The sequence below is a fragment of the Sinohyriopsis cumingii genome, chromosome 12 (genome assembly GCF_028554795.1).
Source record: "Sinohyriopsis cumingii isolate HCF-2022 chromosome 12, ASM2855479v2, whole genome shotgun sequence".
Lineage (NCBI taxonomy): Eukaryota > Metazoa > Mollusca > Bivalvia > Unionida > Unionidae > Sinohyriopsis > Sinohyriopsis cumingii.
The window spans coordinates 43,087,906-43,094,279 of NC_142972.1; positions in this window are offsets into that span (position 1 = coordinate 43,087,906).

Genomic DNA, 6,374 nt, shown 5'->3' on the forward strand with positions numbered 1-6,374 from the left:
CAAGTATATAGGGTATATTTTGCAATTTCAAAAGGCAGTGAGAATAAAAGTGCATTCTTCCAGTTCATTTGCAAGCCAATAAAGAGAGAAATAAAGGTCAAATAAGCGTAGCAACTTTTTTTAAAGAATATGTGATTAGTGTTCGTATTGGTATACATAACTCAATTTCAGTGCATCGATGAATACTGTCATTAAAGTTCTTATTGGTATATATAACTCCATTTCAGTCCATCAGTGAATGATGTCATGCAAAACTCCATTTTAGTTCATCGATGAATGTCATTAAAGTTCTTATTGATATACATAACTCCATTTCAGATTTCCAAAACTTTGAAACCTTGTATTAAAAGTTTGCTTCATATCACTTGTATTTTCACTGACCTCTTATGACACCAGTTCCATTGGTGAGCATTGATTTTTCAAAGCATGTTTGACCTACACTGTCATATATGGATAATCTATGGTTTACACTAGTATGTTTGAAATTAGGTCAGTCACATTCTCATTGGATCGTTCAGGCAAATTCGTAATTCTTTATTGGTAAAACAAGATGAAATTTTGTACAAGGCTGTGCATTATGAAGTTCAAAGTCATATTTGATTTTATCCATTTTCTGCCAAAATTATATGGAGATATGGCCTTGTTTGATTCAAAACTACACCCCTATATTGCATTATATTGGTTGGGACATCAGTGTCATATGAACACATTTATAGTTGTTTCCTCCTTTGTTCTTTTCTCTTTCCCTTCTCTTCCATGCATTCGTATTTCCATCTTCTGCCTTTTTCTCTTTGTCTCCTTGAATTTCTCTCTCTCTCTTACCCATTTCTTGTTCATTTCTCCTTACCCTATCCTGTGTTCTTTTTCTGTTTTCTTTCCCATCTCTTTCCTTCAGTTATTCATTCCTCATCTATCCCTTTTTTCACATCTCTTCATTTCTCCCCACATCAGTTGCTCATGGCTGAATTATGGAGAATTCTTTCTTCCACGTCTTTATTCCACTCACATTATCTCCTTTTCTCTTGCTCTCTCTCTCTCTCAATCTATCTTGCTCTCTGAACCATTTGTTGTACATTTCTCCAAACTCTATGATGTCTTATTTCAGTTTTATGTCTGCCACAAAGCTTGTTCTAAAAGATCTGTTGTCAAAAACAACTTTTTTGTCCAAACATGAAAACTAATGGTTAAAGAGAAAAGTTGAAAGAACATTGTTATTTGTTCTTTTTCTGTATGCACAAACTCCATTCCAGGTATGGTCATCTGGAGACAATTTGTTTCCACCAACGTTTACAAGAACTGCATGTGTACTAGGGCATGCAGGTAATGTTTAAAAGAACTTCAGATTTGATAGGCTGTGTAGGTTAAATGCAACTTTGGAACAATTAAGCTCACTCAGTGGAAACAGGCATCAAAGAAAGCCAATACAAATATAGGAGATTGGGAAGAAATCTTTTTCTATTAAAGTCTTACAAATTCATAAATTTGTAACAGAGTTATGTGTGCAAAATGGACATTAAATGGATATCAGTGCATCTTTGGATTACAAGAACAGACTTTTTTAAAAGTTGAAAATATCAGGTCTCTTCTGGATCAGTTGGAATATACATCAGGTTCACTGTAATTGATGAAACTGTCTTCATCTGGAAAAAATACTATTCATGTGTTCATGAAATCATTATGGATTTTCTGACTATTACGTTCTTCTCCTTTCTTCACGAAATGATGATCGTTTCATCTTGATTGCAAAACGTTAAATGACTTATTTTATACACGCCTTTATATCAATGTAAGGCCCGCGCCTTTCCAGTATAAAGGGTCAGCCTCTTCTCTCAAAGTATTCATTTCACTCTCAATCCTAGCAGAAAGATGGAAGAGCCAACACAGATCGAACTTCTGATCAAAGCTTTGCGTGGTGTCTTATGAAAGTTTTCTGCAGAGAAGCTGACGGACTACTCCTCCTCCTTTCAAGATAAATGTCATGATACTTGATATATCTGTAAGAAGAAAGGACATTGGTCTTCTGAATGTCCACATTATCAAATCAAAACAGGCGTCAAAAAAGACAAAGGTCCAGATCTGACATTGGTATTCAGACCGCCCTAAGAAAAAATAGGAACGGGAGGAAGAGAGGATTTCCGAGGAGGAAGAAGAGGTAATCTCCGAAAAGGAAGAACCCAGACACGTCCAGACAGAGACGAAAAGAAGACGAGAAGAAAGTGAGAAAGAAGAGAAACATCCTATGACAGTGAAGAAATTCAGAAAAAGGAGAGTGAAAAAACAAAGAAGACGTTTATGAACTTTTTAAAGTGATGTGTTGTGACATTGGATTGTATATTTTTACCAGATAATATACCAGAAAGAAAAACGTAAGTCTCTTGGTTTTGATATTTACAATAAGAACCTACACTCACGCACTCGCACGCGTATATCATAGGCAAAATAGGGATTTGAATTTGATTTTATTTTGGCAAACGTTGATGCGAGTGTATTTTTATTTGTGTGAGTGCGCGTACGTGTGTGTGTCTTTTTTCCTTTATTAAACCCCTTTTCCCTACACTCATGTGTGTTTGTTTTCTGTAAATGTGGGGTAGTGTGACTATAAGCACTAACTCCTTTGCTTGCTGCCTGAAGAGAGTCTTAATCTAAGGATCCAGAAGTTAGACGAAGTTTGAGTAAGAGAAGAAAACTCGTGAGATGCCCTCTATGCTAACAAACAAACCAAAGGCCCTTTTCAGGGCCCCTCACCTGACTCGAAAAAATGCATATTCTCTCTTTGCCCTATTGATGTATTTGTTTGTTTGTATATGTCTACATATGTATATATTAAATTCCCATTGCCCCTAGACAGTCCCAATCCATTGTTGCTATGATCAATTTCTTTTGTCCCTAGACAGTCCCACCCCTGTTAAAATACATTTTGTTTCTATAGTGTCGGAATGTACCGGGATATGTTTAGTCTCCGTTAAATTCTGGGACAGTTTCTTAATTGTAGCGTTACTTTTAGTCGCATCCATTTTGGCGTTGGTCTTTTCCTTGAGTATAGCTATTTATAGCATCATTACAATTATGCAAATCTATGAACACTACCAACATAATTGTAGGTCTAGGTAATGCTTTATATATAAATCTAGGGAATTTTTTATTGTGTATGTCTGTCTGTCTGTCTCTCTCTGTTGTATTTGTCCATACCTAGAGTACCGCGTATTCAGGATCCGACCCAATTGAGGTCACCCACTTGCAACATTGTTGCCAGTGTTCAGTACCGTCATGTCACCCCTCTCCAATTCCTATTGACCCTAGACAGTCCCAATCCTATGTTAAATTCCCATTGACAGTAGTAAATGGGGGCACTTTACCGTCAATGGGAATTAGCATTACAGAGACCCCTGGGTCAGATTAGCGTCAAGGGAAATTTAACATGGAGAAAAATCGTGGGTCAGATTAGCGTCAAGGGAAATTAACATGGGAATAAATCGTGGGACTGTTGAGCGACAAGGGGGAATTGAACATGGAGAAAAAATCGTGGGACTGTCTAGCGTCAAGGGAAATTGAATATGGGAATAAATCGTGGGACTGCCTAGCGTCAAGGGGAATTGAACATGGTGGGATTGTCTAGGGACAATGATGGTAGAGGGTCAAACACAACAGAGACAGAAACATACATACACTAGTACAAGCGTGAGATTTATATATAAAGCATTACCAAGACCTGAAATCTTGCTGGGGTGTTCAAAAATTTGCATAATTGTAATGATGCTATAAATAGCTATAATCAAGGAAATGCTCAACGACAAAATGGATGTGACTAAAAGTAACGCTAAAATGACGAAATTGTCCCAGAATTTAAAGGAAAATAAACATATCCCCGAAAATTAAGTTACAATGGTTTAGACTAAAATGGATAAAATTAGTAACTACTTACAATATCAACTTCTGTGACGATCGTGGATAAATACCTATGTATCTATAATCAGCTGAAATTCCTATGAAATCCCACTATCTATTTATAGCTCCAACTTGTGGGTTTTTCCTTTGGAAAATCCCACTATCTTTTTATAGCCTCAGCTTGAGTGACGTTCCTGTTTATGAATTCTAGTATATATGTATAGCTACAAAATGTGGAAATCCCCAAGTCGATATTTATAGTCTCAAAATTTCCAGCGTCAGTGACGTCACTGTACTGAACACTAGGGGATAAATGGCAACAGTGTTGCAAGTGGCTGACCTGAATACGCGCTACTGTAGGTAGGTAGGTAGAGTGTATCTGATAGGGATAAAGTGAGTTTTATAGGGACAAACAGAGACCAATAAACACACACACACACACACACAACATATGCGCGCAGACTCACACACACACACACACAGAGGGAAGAGGAAAAAACAAACCCCAAAATATACTATCCACACTCGGGAGGAAGAAAAAACAAAACAACCAAATATACGATCTACACAACGTACGCGAACAAACACACACACACACACACACACACACAACATACGCGCGCAGACTCACACACACACACACACACAGAGGGAAGAGGAGAAAACAAACACCAAAATATACTATCCACACTCGGGAGGAAGAAAAAAAACAACCTAATATACGATCTACACAACGTACGCGAACAAACACACACACACACACACAACATACGCGCGCAGACTCTCTCTCTCACACACACACACAGAGGAAAGAGGAAAAAACAAACCCCAAATATACTATCCACACTCGGGAGGAAGAAAAAAACAACCAAATATACGATCTACACAACGTACGCGAACAAACACACACACACACACAACATACGCGCGCAGACTCACACACACACACACAGAGGGAAGAGGAAAAAACAAACCCCAAATATACTATCCACACTCGGGAGGAAAAAAAAACGTACGCGAACATACACACATACACACACACACACACACACACAGAGGGAAGAGGAAAAAACAAACCCCAAATATACTATCAACACAGAAGGGAGATAATACAAACCCCAAAAAAACTATCCACACAAACGTACGCGAACGCATACAAACCCCAAATTAACTATCAACACAGAAGGGAGATAATACAAACCCCAAATAAACTATCCACACAAACGTACGCGAACGCATACAAACCCCAAATATACTATCAACACAGAAGGGAGATAATACAAACTCCAAATAAACTATCCACACAAACGTACGCGAACGCATACAAACCCCAAATACACTATCAACACAGAAGGGAGATAATACAAACCCCAAATAAACTATCCACACAAATGTACGCGAACGCATACAAACCCCAAATATACTATCCACACAACGTCGCTAACGCATACAAACCGCAAATATACTATCCACACTCGGGAGGAAGAAGAAGAAAAACAACCAAATATGCGATCTACACAACGTACGCGAACACACTCACACACACACGCACACCACAGAGGGAAGAAGAAGAAAACCATTATACACTATCCACACGCAGTGAAGAAATAACCCTTTATATATATACTATCAACAGAGAGTGAAGAAAATAACCCATTATATTCCATCAGCACAGAGTGAAGAAGAAAAAGTTTTTTGAAAGCACCTAAGCCCTCACCTGCAATAACCAACTCTGCCAAACACCTACCCACCCCCACTCCCAACACTACAAAACCCATTTAACCCGTTATTTTATGGCATCAGTGTGTGATTTAGGAAACATCAAGACACAAAATGATGGACGAATAGACTGACTATTGTTTACGGACTTGCATGCCTAAAGAGCGTGCGTGAAGGAAAACATCCTTCCATTTCAATTCTAACTAAAACATGATCCAGAGGGATAGAGAGAGGTGAAAGAGCACAATTTCATAAAGTGTGAGTAAAAACAAAACACGCCATCCTTATTATACAATGTCAAGACCAAGAGACACTTACGTTTTCTTTCTGGTCTATTCTCTTTTAGAAGGTAGTATGAAATTTCACATCAGGGCCAACGCATCGGCTCACATTGTCAATTTTTCCATTTCCATGTCTTTACTGGCAGAAGTTCTTCATCATCTTCAATTTCTTCTTCTTCTGAATCCCTCTTCTCTGTTTCGTCTTGTTTTTGTTTCTTCTCTTTTCTCGTAGGGCACTCTGAATTCCAGTGTCCTTTCTCCTGACAACGATATTAGGTATCTTGACTTTTGTCTCTCTTTCTTAGACGAAGCAGGTATTCTGGAGACAAATACCCATTTACCTTTGCAGATATAGCAAACTTCATTAGCACTTACACACTTTCGTTTGACTCTCATCAAATCAACGACCAAAAGAGTAAGTTTTGTTGCCACTTTCGCATGTGAATTATGCTTTCGTATGACCTTTAGCAAATATTTGACCAGCAGGTC